Source organism: Leguminivora glycinivorella, chromosome 7 (genome assembly GCF_023078275.1).
Source record: "Leguminivora glycinivorella isolate SPB_JAAS2020 chromosome 7, LegGlyc_1.1, whole genome shotgun sequence".
Taxonomy (NCBI): Eukaryota; Metazoa; Arthropoda; class Insecta; order Lepidoptera; family Tortricidae; genus Leguminivora; species Leguminivora glycinivorella.
The window spans coordinates 4,290,411-4,308,242 of NC_062977.1; positions in this window are offsets into that span (position 1 = coordinate 4,290,411).

A 17,832-nucleotide genomic window follows, 5' to 3' on the forward strand; every position below is an offset into this window, starting at 1 on the left:
CTATTGTCAGGAGGGCGCTGTTATTCTGATGTATGGGGTGACAGTTCAGTTTAGTATGAAGAAAATAGTTCTAATGAAATTCCGCAACATGGCGCGTAGTCATATATTTCTGTGTGCTTAGCCGAATCAAAGAGGATCAAGTATTATAGAGAGTTACTGTCGAAGTAAAATGTGTAATCAGTGCACTCTGCCATCTCTTGACACAGGCTTAAAACTTTGAACCTCAGTTTTGACAATTTCGCCCATATTCTTAGCTTGAGATGTGTTAAAATGTCAAATATTAATATTAGCGCCATCTAGCTGAGCGTACCCCAAGGTGTAATGCCATCTAGGCCAGCGTACCTTTTTCTGTATGGTACTGAGGTACGTTTTTTTCTTAGACTTTATCTGTCTATATGAAGTTATATACACTATGTAACATAATTGCCGAAGATAAATCGTTTTTTCTATAGTACTTAGACTTTTATTTTAAAAAAGGAAGTGTCTATACGAAGTTATCACCAGCATTAATGTTACACCCTGTGTCTTTGGCCGAATACACAAACGCTCACGATAATATATCTTTCGTAGCTATCTATCTCTATCGATCTTGCGTATTTGCTCGGCAGAGCCAGACTACCTTTCTGCGGCGTTTCGGTGGCGTTTCGCGTCGCAGAAATGCCATTCGGCTACGGGGCCTGGTCAGGCTTTATACAGGGTGTAACATTAATGCTGGTGATCCATTTAAGAGCATAACCGGTATCGAATAGCGGTTACGAATACCACTTCCTTTTTTTAAAATAAACACCATGAAAATTAAAGGTACTATAGAAGGTAATGTATAAGCCGTAGGATTTATCTTCGGCAATTATGTTACATAGTGTATATGCATAATATTATATTGAAAGATTATTGCTAGCGTTTTTTTCTTTTATTAGATCCTACTGTAGTATACAACAATGTTACATTTTATAGAAGTAAAGCTTATCCCTTAAAGGGATCTCTTCCAGAGAACCTGTCGAAAAAGAAGGATATGTAATTAGCAGACATCGCAAGTTTTCTAGCGATTTCGTTTCATAGCATTGTAGCGTTAAAGGCATATGTATGTCCGAATACGAATATGTTAGGATTAATAACAGTACCACAAGTTTCTATAAACTCCTTTTTTTTCTACCACGCTGCACTGAAATTGCTAGAAAATTTACGACGCCTGGTAAATAAACTTTAGATTAGTACTATCATCGTTATTCCAAACTGTTCACCAAAACACGATCGGCTTGCATTTTGATTCTTTCATTCACCTTTTGAACGCCTAGAAAGCCTAAATGTGTTTTTAAAATTTTGTTACAAAGAAGTTTTTTCTTATACATTTTATTTTAATAAAATTATTTCTTTTAATTAACCATATTTTCTGATACACTCACATTTGTTATATTTCATGTTGGAAACATTTAAAATATACATAACTCGAATATATTTTAGCCACATAGGTATTTATTGTCAACAAATGATTAAGATTAACAATTGAAAATTACTAAATTTATTAACAAACTTCTGGTTCCTGTCAATTCTTATGTCATAAATTCTCATTATCGATGTTATATTATAAGTCTTAATATTTTCAAGCATTTATACCATACATATCCTGAATACAAGGCATGCGAGATTTGAATATCTATCTTATACCTTTACGAGCAATTCTTGTTTATTTATGTATATATATACTGAATTTTCGAGTTTTCATGCGTGTTTCTTTTGCATAATAAACGCAAAATATGGTCGCTAATTTCGTCGCCCGAGCATCAGCCGCGCATAGCTCCGTCGTAAGTGCGTCCGTCTAATAGTCGCAATGCACACAGGTGTCAGGGTTCGAATCCCGGCAAGGAATAAAAGTTTTTGTTTTTTTTTGTATTTATAAGTTTTTAATATCTAAAGACGCGATATAATAATAAAATAGAACCGAGTCGAGAACTCGGTCCCTCAGGTACTAAATACATACTATTGTAAGTAGCATTTAATTGCGCTAGGCACATTTGACGCCCATACCTACTGATATGATGCATGACTTACAAATATACTCTACTACGACATGAAGGTATACCTAAATCATGTAGGTATGCGAAACCCAAACACTATACTTTTACCATGTTCCTTGTATTCAGGTATCATAATTTGCTATAGCCCACCTCTATGCTAAGAACACGCCGTTATAGACATAAGTACAAGTAAGTTTTTAACTGCTTCTGTGGCTTAAATGAAATAGTACATGTGGCCAAAATTTCTCAAATATTATTGTTATAAAATGTTATATAAAGTATACACTTAAATTGGTCATGTGCCTATTTTAATAAATGGTCTAATGAGAATATTATTCGTTTTATTTGACTGTTTTATGAAGGTGTCCATTTCAGATTGAGAAAAAATGATTTCATTATGTCCGTTTGTTTCCTTGGCCGCATTTGCTTTTTACATTAGTTTCCATACGGAAGGACTGTGGATAGTATTATCACATCTCCGACACTGGCGATCAAATATATGAAAGAGGCGCGTTCCTAGCACACATTCTAAGCTTGGGTAGGTGAACGCGTACCATGCTTGTATTAGTGAGATATGACAGGTCGACTGTTCGCGTTTTTGACAAGCGGTAACTGTGAGGTAACCGAGAGGGGGTGGGCGGCACTTTCAGCGGGGAGCGGGAGTGGCCACGATAGTATTTTTTATTATGCTGTGGTATTGTTCTCACTTGTCGCTAACCATAAAAACGAGATGTGCTTGTATCGTTATATGATTAAACTGACAAAGCGGCTATATAGCTAACGACAAACGGGACGTTTTACTAAACTCACTCAGAACGGTATTTTATTTTTAAAGAGCTTATTTGGACCTCGGAGTGCTTATTTCTAAAATCATTATACATATACACCTTGCGTTATCCCGGCATTCGCGGCTCAAGCCTGGGGTACACTTTGCTTATTTCCAAAATGATTTCGTAAAAAACATACGAGTATCTACCTGTTCGTTACTGTGAAATCTTATTGACGATTCAAACACAAAGGATTCAAGTCAAAAAATCCTCCCACTTTTTAGGGGTATGTAGTGAACCCTAATTTTTAGGATTGCCTATTAGTTTTTATTTCGGCACTCGGTCTGTGTGATTGACATGCAAATCTCATCCCAATTACAGCTTTCTGGTACTAACGATCACTGATACAAAAGAAAGTTTAACCATTTGCTATTCTCGAATCCAATACCAATATGATTGCTGATTTAAAATTCGAGACCATTTTAATACATACTTTTTCCACAAAAACAAGCAAAATGCTCGCTTATTATTGCTTTGCCGAGTGTCGAGGAAGTGAGGTGAGACTTTGTTAGTCATAAATACTTATTAACATTACCTAATCGCAATTTGATATTCCACCACACTAATTACGCTCTGACCGACGTTTCCAGCTTTTCCCGAGATTCAATCAATTGAACGAAGCCAAGCAAGCCTTAATTAACAATTCGCACCAACGACAATATTGCTTGGAATTATAATAAACGGCACATAACAAATCAAGTGTTATTCACGGAGCGGGCTCGAAATTACAATTGTTGAGTTAATTATTCCAGCCGTACAAATGCTGACTTTGTGCTTCATCGTTCCGGTGCATGGAACGGCATAGAATCGCGGTAATGCCGACGGGTATTAAGCCGATTTACGATAATAGACACACTATAGTAACTCTATGATAGACTCCATGTAGTTGTTAGCTAAGAAAGTACCTAAACGCCATATTCGGTTTCAGTTTGATACACTTATGGAATGGAACAAGAAAAAAAAATGTTTTCGACATTGAATTTTAGGAGGCACCACAATTGAACCCGTATCCCACAGTCGACTTCTGCGAACCTACGGGAGGAAAGGCGAACACGTGTTCACATGAAAATAAAATGTTTGTTTTTGGACAGGACACGAACCAAATAAATGTTATTAAAAAAGGTCTTCATAATTAGATTAGAAAATTAAAAAAAAACCGTTTGCCAAAACGTTCACTTTGAGTTTAAAGTAGGAGACGGAAGTGTAATTAAACAGCTTTGATTTTTTCCATAGCAAAGAGTGTTCGACTGAAAAGGGTGTTCCGTCTATGGCTGTTATTATTATTTACTTTGACCCTCCAACTTCATCATATCTCAGTACCTACTATTGTTTTTATCATATTAGAATATTTTCTCTAAACAAGCGCTGGTGGCCTAGCGGTAAGAGCGTGCGACTTTCAATCCGGAGGTCGCGGGTTCGAACCCCAGCTCGTACCAATGAGTTTTTCGGAACTTATGTACAAAATGTCGTTTGATATTTTCTAGCCGCTTTTCGGTGAAGGAAAACATCGTGAGGAAACCGGACTAATTCCAAAAAGGCCTAGTTACCCTTTGGGTTGGAAGTTCAGATGGCAGTCGCTTTCGTAAAACTAGTGCCTACGCCAAATCTTGGGATTAGTTGTCACAGCGGACCCCAGTCTCCCATTAGCCGCGGCAAATGCCGGGATAACGCAAGAAGGATGATGATGATTTTTTTCTCTATTTACTAATATCCAAATAAGTAAAAAAGTTCTTGTTGGTTATTTATTAGATAAAAATTATTATTGCCACGATGATTTTCTCAAAGAAAACATGCAGGAGCAAAATTGTTAATTAATTAAAAATAGTTATTAAGTATTTTGTAAAATTTTGCATGCTAGTATTTTTAAATACATATAGCAGAATAAGCAACAAATTGTCAAATTAACATCTGTAGACATAAATCATGTAATACTTATTCTATGCAAATAAAGCTATTCTATTCTATTCCACCAAAAGCAACTTATACAGTAGGTATACAGGCAAACCAAAGTTTTGATTTGTTTCACGTGCCCGCCGTGCTTTCCGAATATGAGACCGCGTAGCAGCGATAAAATGTCGTACCGTGCGATATAGTGCCGTGGTCGTAAAATGACGCGATAGTGCTCTTTCGAGAGCACGTTCCGAATTCTGAGCCTGATGGTGGCATACCAGAAGAAAATTACATGCTGTGCAAATGATCATCTCAGGGGATAAATCCTTGTTTAACTATTTGTCTAATAAAGTAGGTAAAAATTTAAAATTGGCTAGTTTCCTATTATACTTACAATAATAGTTATTTGTTATACAAGGGGGCAAAGTTGTATTTTAACGCAGAGTGTGGAATTGAAAAACGAGCAAGTGAAAGGATTCTATAGTTGAACCACGAGCGAAGTGAGTAGTTCGAGAATAGAATCCTGAACTTGCGAGTTTTTTAACACACGAGAAGTAATAGTTATTTGTTATACAAGGGGGCAAAGTTGTATTTTAATTTTAACGCATTTTTTGCGTTGTAGTTTCCTCGCTATAGTGAGGGGGAAAAGTTTTGTGTTACACTCGGGTGCAAATGTATTTTACTTCTCAAAAAACTCGCAAGTTCAGGATTCTATTCTCGAACCACTCGCTTCGCTCGTGGTTCAACTATAGAATCCTTTCACTTGCTCGTTTTTCAATTCCACACTCGGCGTTAAAATACAACTTTGCCCCCTTGTATAACAAATAACTATTATCACTGCTTCCAGTAGTTCCACAGGTGGTAAATCATCTTTATTAGGTACTAGATTCACCTTCTTTTATCAACTTTAAAGCAGTTAATTTTACTTTATTCAAGGTCAAATTACTTTACCCACTAGTGGATAAAATGCGTTTTTACCCGCTTGTATTAAAGGACAAAACACGTGTTTCCGAGCTAGTGAAGGGGAAAAATATTTTTCCCCTCACTATAGCGAGGAAACTATAACGCAAAAAATGCGTTTATCACTGCTTCCAGTAGTTCCACAGGTGGTAAGTCATCTTTATTACTAGATTCACCTACTTTTATCAATTTTAAAGCAGTTAATTTGACTTTATTCAAGGTCAAATCACTTTACCCACTAGTGGATAAAATGCGTTTTTACCCGCTGGTATTTTTCCCTCAAAAGGACAAAACACGTGTTTCCGAGCTAGTGAGGGGAAAAATATTTTATGCAGTGCACGAAATAAAGCACCACATAATTAGAAGAAAAATATTTATGGACAGTAGTTTTTTTTAAACATAATTTTTATTTAATAAGTCAAAGAGAAAGATATACCTAACGTAAATGAATTGACCGTGACGTCACTCCTCAGTATTTCATATTAATTCCATATTAGCAAAAGTTCTTAAAAAGAAGCATAAAAACGTGTCAGATATTTTAGTGGCGCTCATAGAGTTTAACATGTTAATGTTATGTGCAGGTGACTGTACCTTCAGGTATAGGTACCTAATCAATTATTTTTGTGAAAAATACTAACTAACAAAATATTAATAAATTAGCCTCTTAGTATATTTTTGTTACGAATTTTAACCATACCTTATTGAGGACATAGGTACCTACATATATGATATACATACTATAATAATTAATAATATATTGCCACGCTCTTTGGGATCGATCTATTATCACTGACGGGACTATTGTAGCCAATAAGCCTGACATTGTGATAATAGATCGACCGCAACGCCGGGCCGTGCTCGTTGACATCACCATCCCCCATGATGAGAATCTCGTGAAAGCCGAGAAGGACAAGTCCAGTAAGTACCTAGACTTGGCTCACGAGATAACCGCCATGTGGGATGTTGATTCAACGATCATTGTTCCGATAGTCGTTTCAGCGAACGGTCTCATAGCGAAGAGTCTCGACCAACATCTTAAGAGACTCTCGCTAGGTGGCTGGATCAAGGGCCAGATGCAGATGGCGGTGATAGGTTAGGTTTTTTATAATATGTTTATATGTTTTTTATATTGTTTTGTATGTGTTTTTGTATTTTACTTTTATATTCATATTATAAACAGCCTAACTTAAGAATGAAAATAAATAAAGAAAATAATATATTAAATACTTACAGTTTGTTTCACGTATCGCATTGTGAACGTTTCTTTGCTCATTTCGTTTACCTGCTTGAAATACGTGTTAATTAATTAGTCCCAGAGCTCGCAGCTCATTAATTACACAAACCAAATAATTAGGTAAGTAATGAATGTAATGATTTTGCATAAATTATACCTGATGAAGCCTGAACAAGTCGGCCTTTGAACTTACAAATTTAATAAAAGCGACATTCGTAATTTAATAAATAAGTTTGCCACTCGCTAGGCTCGCGGTATAATATTGGAATCTTTTGATTGCCCGTGTGGTGACGGGTTAAGAATTTCACCACCCCCTTTCTTCCCGTGGGTGTCGTACTCGCTGGCAACCTGTCTCAATGCGGTATAATATTGGAATCTTTTGATTGCTCGGATACCATGGCACGTGCGGTTATAAAACTTTGACTCCTTATAAAATATATTGTATAACTATTATCACTCTCTTAGTATTAGTCCGTTTTCACATTATCAGATCCGATATCGGATGTCGGAAGGGTTTCAAGGGAAAAAATCCAAGATGGCGCCTGTAATGTATGGGATATCCGTCCTACATCCGATATCGGATCGGATAATGTGAAAACGCACTTAGATTGATTAGGGGGTAGAGGTAAATATTTCGATTTCCGTTTTTCGGGGTAGCCCTACAAAGCTAGGCTAGCTGTATTGAACTCTGTATAGGCACATTACCTTCCCTACTTTATCAGTCAGGTGAAAGCGGTAAAAGCCAAAGCTTTTCAGTACCTAACTAATAAGAAACTCAATTGTGCTTCCAAATTCTCGACAATAGTGATGGATCGTCGCAAGTATAATAAAAATTTCATCAAAGAAACACCGGGGTTGATGAATGAGGCTTCGGGTATGCAAACAAAATGCACCAATCAACTCTCGGTTGCTTTAATAAAGAGAGTAACAAGATATCTGACTTTCTTGGGAGCTTCAAGCGCGGTAATGACAGAGATTGTTTTTTAAAATAACTGGTTTTTGCAAACCAGATTCTGAATTCACAATTTGATTGGATTTGATGCGACTTTAAACACTTTCGCTAGGTGGTGCAGGTATAGAATGTGGTTGTCTTGGACTCAGGACTCATCGTGAGTGGTCTAAATGAACTAATGATGGTTCCTCTCTTTCCGAGCCTAACCACTGCCAAATGAGGCCTTGCCACTGTGCCGGCACCGTCAGATTTTTAATTTGTTTTCTCGAGCCCTTGTGGTTCATCATTCATCAATCAGATTATGCTATACTAGCTTTTGCCCGCGGTTTCGCTCGCGTCAAATTCGAAAATTGCAGAATGCTCCATACAAACTTCCACCCCCATTTTAGAAAAGTGGGGAGTTAGATAGAGACAAAAAATTAGCCTATGTCACTCTCCATCCCTCCAAGTATCTCCATTTAAAAAATCACTTCAATTCGTCGCTCCGTCATACTTTCCCATCCATACTAATATTAAAAATGAGAAAGTGTTTGTGTCTGTCTGTTTGTCCGTCTTTCACGGCAAAACAAAGCGACGAATTGACATGATTTTAGTTGAAGGGATGGAGAGTGACGTAGGCTACTTTTTGTCTCTTTCTAATATGAGCGAAGCCGCGGGCAAAAGCCAGTTTATAATATAAGGATGAAAATATGAAATTTATTTCAAATTATAAAATCCGAATCAGCTTTCTTTCTCGTACCGTTTGAGCGAAAAAACATTGACTGCATAATATTGAAAAATAAATATATTTTCGGTTGTTTGTTTCAATTGTCCCTGTGTGTTTCTGATTTCTTATTTACTCTCATCTGAAATATTTCGCACTAATTGGAAATACGTACCTATGAAATTGTTCAAATATGCAACAAAAGAGTTTAAACAGAAAGTGAAGTTAAAAGGGAAAGGAAATTGAGTGTCTCAGCAACCAGAATACTGTGGCAAACAAAATTCCCACTTTATCGAAGATGTTTGGCTAAGGGCTCCTCCACACGTCACAAGGGCTCCTCGTTAACTTGATACACGTCGCCACTAATGAGTAAGCAAAATATTCACCAAATTGCGTGTGTGTTTACATGCTTTAAGGCTTTGGCTTCATGGGACTTCTGGGGTGAGTTAATGTAATCAGTATGAAAATAATTTCTAATTTTCAAAAATAAAATTAAATGACAGAAATAGTGTCTTATAACGCTGTCAGCAGTGTCAGCCTGTCGCGTAAGAAATATAGGAGCCATATTTTAAAAGTATTTGTCCTTTTAGAAAACCTACGTTAGATGTTCAGAAACATTATAATTATTTATAAAATAATACAAATAGCATCTCCATAAGAGTTGAACGTGCTTGACATTTCAATTAAATAAAAAAAAGTTATTTAAGTATTTATAATAAGTATTTAAGTTCCTGTTTTGTTTGACCTTAAGCATCAGCAACTCACACATTATAACAGCATAGCTTATTAATAAACTTAACTATACCGAAAACCCATTCGAATTCGTTCAATATGCACCGCCCCTAACACACGTAGCTGTAGCACCGTAGCTCGTAGGCCGCCTTAGAGGCCTTTCACATTATCCGATCCGATATTTGACATCGGAAGGATGACAAAGGCAGAATTAAACAATGACACATTATCTGATCTCATATCGGATGCAGGACCTGTTATATCCTATAGTATATTAAAGGCGTAAACTTTGACGTTCTTTCTATATTCGATACCGGATCGGATAATGTGAAAATGCTCTTAGGGTGTTGACGTACCGCCGCTGCGAACGTTTACAACACAATTTATAGCAACATACGAGACGACTCCGCGAATCGCATTAATTAAAACTGATACACGTTATGTATGGACATAGTAGACATAGTTTTAACAGTAAGATGAACCTGCGGGCTATACCTGTAGCCGAAGTTACAATTTTTGACGCTACGTGGCGCTTGAAACTCGGTCTTGAGTCTTGACTATGTCGCACCATTACATAAGAGCGATAGGGAGAGCTAGCTAGAATACGCTTACCAAGCACAAGCGAATGTGACGTTGGCTAGGTACTAGAGGGCCTGCGTGCGTACTTGCGTAGCCGAATGCACAAACGCTCACGAAACTCTCACAATAATATCTCTTTCGTAGATATCTAACTCTATCGCTCTTGCGTGTTGGCGCGTCAGAGCCAGACTACCTTTCGCGGCGTTTCGATTTCGTTTAGCGTAGTGGAAAAGCCATTCGGTTACGGGGCCTGGATCGGATGTCTAATCGTTGACGCTCCGTGACGAACGTAACCCATATGGTTCTGTCGCAGCAACTATATGGAAGAGCGGAGGTACGATACGATACAGAGCTTCATCGAATGCCTAGCCGGTGACTCTGAAGACAATAATTTTTAAGAAAAAAAAACCGTCGCCTTTCGGGCTCTGGTGAAAGCTACTTGCGAATGTTGGATTATGTAGAAATGTGTAAGTATTTTTTAAAACTGCTTTTAATGCTTTAATTATTAGATGGAAACACAAATGAATATACGTATAACGTTAAGGTTTGAGGAGTTTCCTCAATTCCTCATGAATCCGATTATATTATAAGAAATCGAAGCTTGACAAACTTTGACTTCAAAACATATGCTTAACAAACATAACTAAATAAATGTCACTGTTCTGAACTTAAATGCATGCTTTTCTTACAAAAATACCAAAGTCACTATGAGTGTGCCGTTCAGGTTTGAGGAGTTTGGTTCTGGCCATCATCAGCAGTTCCACTGCACCAAATGTCACTGTTCTGGACGAAAGTGCATGCTGTTCTTATAAAAATACCAAAGTCACTATAAGCGTGCCGTTCAGATTTGAGGAGTTCGGTTCTGACCATCATCAGAAATTCCACTGCACCAAATGTCACTGTTCTGTACGAAAGTGCATGCTGTTCGTATAAAAATACCCAAGTCACTATAAGCGTGCCGTTCAGATTTGAAGAGTTCCGTTCTGGCCATCATCAGCAGTTCCACTGCACCAAATGTCACTGTTCCGTACCTAAATGCATGCTGTTCCTTTATTAACACAAAAATCACCATATGTATGCCTTTCAGATTTGAGGAGTTCCCTCGATTTCTCCAGGATCCCATCATCAGAACTGGGTTCTGAGAAAAATGGGACCAATCTGTATGTATATACATTCAATCAAAAAAAAAATTTTCAAAATCGGTCCAGGAACGACGGAGATATCGAGGAACAAACATAAAAAATAAAAAAAATAAAAAACATACAGACGACTTGATAACCGTCCTTCTTGAGATATGAGGCGACGGTTAAAAATATACCTAGTAAGGATATCATATATTTGTATATTACGATAGAAGTGCGGAAAAGAGGAAATTCGTCGTGTTTTAAATCGACACAAGGTACTAATTCTCTCTTCGTACGTGTATCTTACGACGTTTTTTAGTAGGTACATTTAGCCCTTGCGAACTTATGCGGGAAAAACACCATACCTAATTATGTAGGTACTTACTGAAAATATGTATTTGTGTGACATTTGTTCCTGAGCTACTGGTATTTTCCTTTTTTTTGGTAATAATAAATTAATAATATATTTCAGTGTTCCTACTGTTTTACTGCAATATTTACTGTTATTCTCTAAGCCGAGTAAATTGCTGACGAGATGAATTACAGCATAATACGGCGGCACTAAAGAAACACTTGACAATCGTTACGGATTACGAACGCAAATCATTTTATGCGCACTCGTGCCGATGTGAATCTCGACACATTATTGTCGTGTATCTTTGTAATAGATTAATGTTTTGGAACGAAGAAATGAATAAATGCAGAAAAACCTCTGCATACAATGATTAGTGACACCACAGTATAATAAAGAGTACTATCGTACAGTATGGCCACTCCTGCTCCCTGCTGAAAGTGCCGCCCACCCCCTCTCGGTTACCTTACAGTTACCGCCTGTCAAAAATGCGAACAGTCGACCTGTCATATTTCACTCATACAAGCATAGTACGCGTTCACCTACACGAGCTTAGACTGTGTGCTAGGAACGCGCCTCTTTCATATATTTGATCGTCAGTGTCCGAGGTGTGGTGACACACTACTAGGGAATCGATCTTGACGTTTTTCTGAAGAAGTGACCGGCGGAGGAAACGGAGAATCGGGAGTGATGGAGAGCTAGGGGAGAGGCCTTTACCCAGCAGTGGGACACTCAAATAGGTAGGCTAAGAAAAAAAAAACACAAGGTGCCACAAGGGAGCATTTTTGGTCCCTTGCTCTTTTTGTTATATATTAACGACTTACCAAAGGCATTATCTCACGAATGTATATTATTCGCTAATGACACAACTGTTTTGATAGAAGGGAAAGATATGTCTACTTACGAAAATCAGGTGAATGATGCTTTAAATCAGACAGTAGACTGGTTATCAGCGAATAATTTAAAAGTGAACATAAATAAAACCAAGTACTTACATTCAATTTCGATGTGTTCAAAGTAATGTAGAAACACTGGACGTCCACTATCAGGGTGAAACAATCCAAGAAGTACAATCTACAAAATTTTTGGGCATAAATATAGATTGTACTTAATTGTAATTGGAGTGTTCATGTTGAGGGAATATGTTCTAAACTGAATAAATTTGATCACGTGAACTTCGTCCTCAATACAAACATAAAATTTTCAAGCCATGCGCAAGGTTAAGGTTGACATCAGATAATACTTACTCGTATATGATGTGCATCGCAATATTTAATAGGCTACCAGATAGGTTTAAATTAAAGACCAGAATCTCAGCAGATTTCGAAAAATTACTAAGCAGTGGCTGATAAATAAATGTTATTATAGTTTAAATGATTTTTTTAATGACAATGATACTAATGATTTAGAATAAGGACTTAATATGTGTATAATGATAATTTTAATTTTTAATTGAGTAATTTAGTAGATATGTGGGCCTAATGTGTGTATACCAGCGTGGTAGGGTTTGGAGGATAACATTATGAGCTATTAGACCTGCAACCATTGTAACCTAAACTCAACAGTCTCAACACACAATAAAATATTTCATTTCATTTCAATCTTGTAAGTTTGCGATCGATGCCACCAGGATAAATTTAAACGTGGAAAATTATTGCCTTGTGTGAGACTTGAACTCACGGCCTCTGGATCGATACTTCTTCTCTTAAGATCTATTAGCGAGACGCTGTTAAAACTAAAAGCGCCGTGTTTGATACTGAAAAATTGGCATTGGTTGGTGGTATTGGTTGGTTGGTTGTATCGCTGTTACATCTTATGAAGTTTCTGCAAACCATTAGGCAGATAGTCTATTTTTACTTTTAGAACAAATATGTATAAAAAAAAAACTATCAACAGAACCCTTTTGGCTTATAGGTACGGCACGGCACAGGTCACATAATGAGACGACCTATAAAAATGAGACCTGTAGAACACGCTGTACTGTACCTACAATGGCGTGACCTAATTCATTTGTTTTTACAAAAAGTTGACTGAAAGTTGGAGAGGTTGTATTGAGGAAGCAAACACGTACAAAAAACAAATCCCAGTGTTAATAATACACAGCCCTATTTAGTATTTAATATTTTGAACTTTATGTACGTTGACTTGTGATTCAAGATTAAAAGGAGTACTTTGTGTATTGGAACTTTATGGGCTTAAGCAAGCGAAAGTGTGGTCAAATGTAGGTGAGGTACACAAATTGAATGTTTGTTGACAATCGGCGAGTCATTGACTGATTTACGGATGGAAATTGGTTGTGAAGTATTGGAAATATATTTCATACATTTTGTTACTGTAACGATTAAAAATATTCTGATTTTTGTTACGTTTATTGCATACGTCTTCATTGCTGACGAGCGCGGAAATCTATGAAACGGAAATAACTAGGTAGTTTGAACGTTTACGAAACAATTGAAAATTGACGATGATTAAAAAATACAAGAAGAAATAATAAATTAATATAAATTAAAAGACTGTTTATGTTTAAAATATAGTTATGTCATGGCACTAATGACTATTCCTACCGTTTCTGTTAAACTTAATTTATAAGTAAATCGTAACCACAACTAAGTAAATCACTAAAATTAAATAGTTCAGTAAAATTTTTAAACAACATTCTTACGCAATTTACAGTTTAGCTATAACAGCATATTTTCTGTAACACGAAACAAATTATGAACATACCAACTTATTTCCACCAATTTACACGTAAATATGAATTTCATGCATTAAATTTGCAACCAGAATTTAGTGATTGGATCGCTTGAATAGCAGCCGGCAGCCATTGTCCCGCAGTCTCCGAGTATTTGCATTTTGGACAAACCTCTTACGCTCGGAGGCTGGCCTCGGGCTGCCCCCGTTAGGTATTTAGATTATAATAAGATCAAGACGGAGGCTAGGCGGGTTACCAGCTAAACTTAGCAATATTAGAGCGTGTCCTATGAACAATTTTGAAATGCTAAAATTGCTACCTGCATGTCTGTGATATTTTTCAAAAAAAATAATATATGATGCATGAAAGCACGCACTGATCTAGTATTTGTGAGTGTGTTTAGTAAAACATCCCACTTTGTCGGTTACCATTAAGGCGAGATCTACTTGAATCTTTATATGAATAAAGTGACAAAGCGGCTTTATAGCAATCGACAAAGTGGGACGTTTTCCCGTGCACACGCACATTGAGACATCTAAAGGTAATAGGATATCGTGCATTTCGCTCGTGTTTGCCCGAATCTGTAGCGCTGACGCAGGTAAAACGCATTAAGACATGCCTTCTAGCATTAAGTCCGCTATTTTAACTTTTTTTGGATTGCGAAATAAAGTTTAAATGAATAAATAAACATCGTTTTGAGTTCAGCATACGTTTGATTTAGTCTGAGAGACTATTGGAAAAATAAAAGTTTACTTACTTAAAAATGTGGAAGGTATATTCTATGAATGGGGTGTTGTTTTTTTATTATCCGGCAGCGCTATCTACAGAGTATGTTTAAATGAGAAATGCAATGTTCTAAATATAATTTTGAATATGACATGATGTTCAAGACATTGTATTCTAGTTGTCACTCAATAAATCATCTTCGGAGCATTTACATATATTTAATTAATAATAATAAGGATTTTTTTTAAGTTTTTGACTCCCAAAATCTCTACCGTGTCCATGTTTCTGTGAAACGAATGGGGCCATTACTCCTATTTTCCCTATGTAATAAGTTAAAGACACTCGTTTTATTTATTTCAACGCATACGTCGTTAAATGTAAGTAGAACCCTTAAAAATTCTCTCTACCGCGATAACTTATAGAAACGAAACTATTACAAGCCATCTATTTATATTGATTTGCATAGTTTGTTTTACCACGCACTGGAAGCAGTTTAATTGCGTTCCATTTACATTATTGGCCGCAATCCATCCCGTCATATTTGCTCTCGCATTTACCGAACCTGTAATTAATTTATTCCCAGTGAGTGCGAGTTGACGTATGCTAACGTGTTGAATGAATACATAATAATAAATCCTTTAATATGGAAAATGCAATGTTATAGTTCATTAGTTGCGTTTACGGTAGGCGTTTGTGGGTCTATTTGGCGTGTTTTCAAAATATTCGAAATTAATAGCAAACGTGTTCATTATTGGAGTCAGTCGTGTTTCACTGCTGGGCAAACACTCTTTCAATTTCTCCACTGATCCCTATCCAAGTACCCGGAAACTTCAAGGAGTCCAGTTTACCCCGCCATTGCTGACGGGGTCTGAGAGATCCCCGTTTAGAGATTTCGCACTCCTACTATTTACTCAATTTTCCCCACAACTCATTCGGAATTCGGCAGACGTGGTCAGTCCAGTGTCATGTTAACTTTCAAATATGTTATTTTTGCAAAATATTATATGCTATCTTCATTTTATTTTATTTCAAATATCCTTCAATATCTAAAAGAAATCCCTTTATTTAAGTACTCAACATATTTACATAATTATATAAGAAACTAAGACTAAACTTAAAAGCTAGCTAATGTCTAAAATAGGCCCTTGAGGCATTGTACCAAGGATACTGGCGACATTTCCTCGCTGTATCGCAATGCTGATACGTTGTGCGAGGAAGTCGCCAGCTCATCGGTCACCAGTTACCTCAACCAGACGCTTCGCGATTTCTGTGAACAACTTGTTTGCGCTGGGGCCCCATGGACCTAGAGTTTCTACACCAAAGGGTACAAAAAGGTATTCTTTGCCAAGACTTTTGTATTTATTACGTTTCAAAATTTCGGCACTTTCTGCCGCTGCGCCCGCTTTTATCTTGGTCCGTTGGAGGTGAGACGGTGCCAATGTGTCTACGCAGGTAGCATCCCACACTAACATTCGTCCCATACTCCAAGGGACCAAGGACACTCCATCAGGCCTCTTGCCATCATCTCTGATTATGCCAGTCGGCTCAAGGAGAGCAGGCACATTGATGGTTGCAAGGGACCGACGGATAATGTCATTAAGCGACGCATGTCTCGAAAAACGGCCTGCACTTTTTTGACAAGATAATCCATGGTGTCCCAGTCGGTCCACGTCCGTGCCACAAGAGCATATGTGTGGCGTACACACCGAAACCCCAAGTCGCAGGCCAATCGCCAGTCTAAGGGAGGTCGGATCCAAGAAAGTACCAGTGTTTGGTGAGGGATGGGCATGTAGCCAGTAACCGGCTTCCCGGGCTCCGACCGCCAAAAGCCTCGCGTGTTCTGGACCTGTGAAGTTGTTTAGAAGAGTATTGTAAGCAAATTGCAAAAGAAATTATAGCAAATTATCTAGTGAATTAAGTAGATGTCGTAGGACTTTAAATGTCTAAAAAAATTTGTCCACCTAAATAACGTATACTTTTCAAGAATAATCAAAATAAGAGCAAACACAAAAGATTATTAAAATAACAAATTGAAAGGAACACGTCAGCAGGCAAGCCGCGGAGTCGGAAGTTGTTAATTTAAACTCTGGGCCACGTCCCGAAGTTGCGCGCCTCGGTCCGTGACCCTCGCTGTAAATTATAACAAATATGCAACAAATGCGTCAAACAATAGTTCTTAAGAAAGGGAAGGAAGGGATAGCTTGACAAATGTGATACAGACCAGTGAGCTTTCAGTGGCCTATTTCACAATAATGACCATTGTCGCCGAAAGTGACACTTCGCCGTTCAGTTGCCTGTGGAGCAAAGAAATATTGACGCTAAGCAACAATGTTACTTATCAACCCAGAAATAGGCACAGAATTGTCAGTTCACTGCGTTAAAGTAGCCCACAGCGAGATTTCCGACCGGCACGTGAGATAGTTTCGAACTATTCTCTCGATCAAGAAAGTAGCGTGTGTTAATGTGTAGAAGCTTGATTCAGATTCCGAGAAAAAGAAGACGCGATTGAGATGTTCAGCAATCTTAAAAAAAATTACAGGGTCATGTCAAAAACATAAAATGTTATTGATCTTTTTATACCTCTAGATGTTCATTATGGGTTAACTTTTATTTTTCATGAAAATTGGTCAAGATGTAGCTACTTATAGAAAACTGTATGTATCCTCCTCAGCCTTCGTGTACTATTTTTTGTATATATTATACTTAATGCAAAATTTATTTTGAACTTTTCAAAAACAAAGCAAATGCTTTTAAGACTCGGAATGACCGGGCCAATGCTTTTCTTAACGATATTGCTAATTATTAAAATTTTAACCATTTTAATGCAGTGGCCCAGTTTGGTAGTGACTGCATAAATAATTGGGCAGCGATGGGTTGACAAATATTTGTGCAGGATAATTTAATTAAGAGGCCTTCGAAGTTCGAACCATTAGAAACTATAATAAGTAACTAACAACGATGACAACTTCTAAATAGTAGTTAGAACTCATCACCATACGGAAGGTCCGTGGGTTATGAGACTTATGAGGGTTCATCAGCACTATCA